This window comes from Geospiza fortis, unplaced genomic scaffold (genome assembly GCF_000277835.1).
Source record: "Geospiza fortis unplaced genomic scaffold, GeoFor_1.0 scaffold229, whole genome shotgun sequence".
Classification (NCBI taxonomy): Eukaryota; Metazoa; Chordata; class Aves; order Passeriformes; family Thraupidae; genus Geospiza; species Geospiza fortis.
In genome coordinates, this window is record NW_005054357.1 from 1,493,328 (window position 1) to 1,495,630 (window position 2,303).

The following is a 2,303-nucleotide window of genomic DNA, read 5'->3' on the forward strand; positions in this document are numbered from 1 at the left end:
CATTCCTTACAGAGGATGGCATTACATATCCATTTTTTAAACACACAATGTGTGAAAAACAAAAGGTAAACATTGTTAAGCAACTGGACAAAAAAATGAAATTATTTTTCAATTTGTTGAAACCTATTTCTTCATAATAGAACATTTTTCACTCAATTTAATGGAACAGAGCTAGCTAGATCAGTCCAATTCTAGTATCCTTAAATTTCTCAAAACTAAGAAAATAGACTGCATCTTCAAATACAGACTTTAGAATTACCTCTTATTTCTGTGATTAAAAAATAGAAATATCAGATCCCAAGAGTGTCAGACTTTCCTGGTTAAAGATTGGTGCTCTCTTGGATTCCAAGTGTAGTAAATAATTATCTAATGTATGTGTGCCAGCTATGGATCAGTTGTACAGCTGTCTTCTTAAGGCTTGGCTTTTCCAGGAAGTGAAGGAAATGTGGGTGTATATAATCCCACTGAAGCTGCCTGGCACACTGTGAGCAGAGAGGAAGGACTCTGAGTTGGGGGATGTTACAAGCTCTTGTAAGGCTGCGGGGAAAAGAGCACAAACACTCTTGTTAAGAGAGAGGGTAGGCAGGGATAAACAAGATGTTGAATTACACTTTGCCAAATGAAGGGCTCAGGGCAGCCAAGGCAAATATTTTTGTTTTCCTTTCCCTAAACGAGACCTTTATTTTTGGCCTTTTATTTGTGGCTAGCAGAGCAGGACATTCACTTAACATAGTTGCCATCATTCTCTGAAATCTGTCCTTGATTTTATTTGCTGGTCCAAGAAATAGAATAGTATTGGCATTTTATCTATATTAACTAAACATAAGACCAGATTCCTCATGGTATAAACAAGCATGACTTCAGGAAAGCAATGCCGATTCAGGCCACCTGAGTGTCTGATTCTTAATATAACGGGGACTATGCTACAAGAAAGTGAACAGAAGCAAACATTTGTTATAGAAACTCATGTCACCAACAAAGACTCCCCCCACAGCATTCAGCAGGAAAAAAAAAATATAGCTAAGGTAGATTTACAGAAGCCACCACTTTTCTTTTAATGATTTGGATATTGATCATTTTTAATCTTCTTCTCAGAACAACCAGGAGATCTATTACAGCTTGAGCCAGCCATGAAAAGCAGGTCCGTTCTTTAACCTGCCCCAATTCACTTGGACATATTTTATATCTCCAGGGATTCAGCCACGAAGTCCATTAGAGCATCAGATGCAGTGAGGTCAAATCAATTGTCCATACTGCAGACAAGGTAACCATCATTTACTGTAATTCTCCCCCGTCATGGTAGAGGAGAGGAAAGGTTAAAAGCTGTATTACCATGAGGCTGTCTCATCTATCTTTCAGTACATTGGTAATACCTAAACATTGCTTAAAGAACTGAATGTACAATCTTAAATCTGGGCTAAACTGGATTTAATGGTTAGATTGCCAAACCAACAAATTTACTAATGATTTTTTTTCAGGTAGCAGAAAAAATGAGCACTTTTAAAACAAAATGCAAAACTCTTTAAATATATTGTCACATCTGACGCAGCACATCCAACGCTATAATGGCTCATCTCAGGATGCCGTGAATGACTGATATTTATCCTTCCGCATATGTAGATATATTTACCTATGAAGTAATTTGCTGTCATCCCTTTAAGCTGGAGATGCTATGGCAGACCAAAAACAAAAGAGGAAGTAAATTCAGGATGTATATTTTGCACTGTAAATCAAGTCCTTATGTGTTTGCACTCCAGGATGGGCAATAATAATTGACTGAAGCAATCACTGCTGTGGGAAAACAAACGTGCAGGCCATGTCGCATCTGAAGGTCAGGCCTGATGACACAGTAAGCACCTGAACTCTCACTGACTCCCGGGGAGCGGTGGGTGCCGAGCACCTCCCGGAGCTCTCCTGACAGGGACAGATTTACGTGGCCGCTGGGGCTGGGGTGAGGATGCTTCCCGCTGCCAGCTCCCGCTGCCGGCTCTGCGCAGTCGTTTGTTTCCATTACGGTGCCATGGCAGCTCTGACTCCTGCGCTCTGTGTGGTAACTGCAGGAAAGTGAGAGAAAAATGCACTTCTGTGCCTGACTGCGTGTTCCTGCTCCTTGAAACCATTGTACCGTGGCCCTGACTAATGTCACAGGGGCTGCTGTGCATGCTGGGGACCCGTGCTGACCCCTGTCCTACCTGTGAGAGCTCAAGCACCCTGGCCAGGCCCTTGTAGGAATCCTCTGTGAAGTGGGAAGTGAACATGAAGCTCAGATTTATTTACTTGCCTGTTTGCCTTTCCTAGGTTAA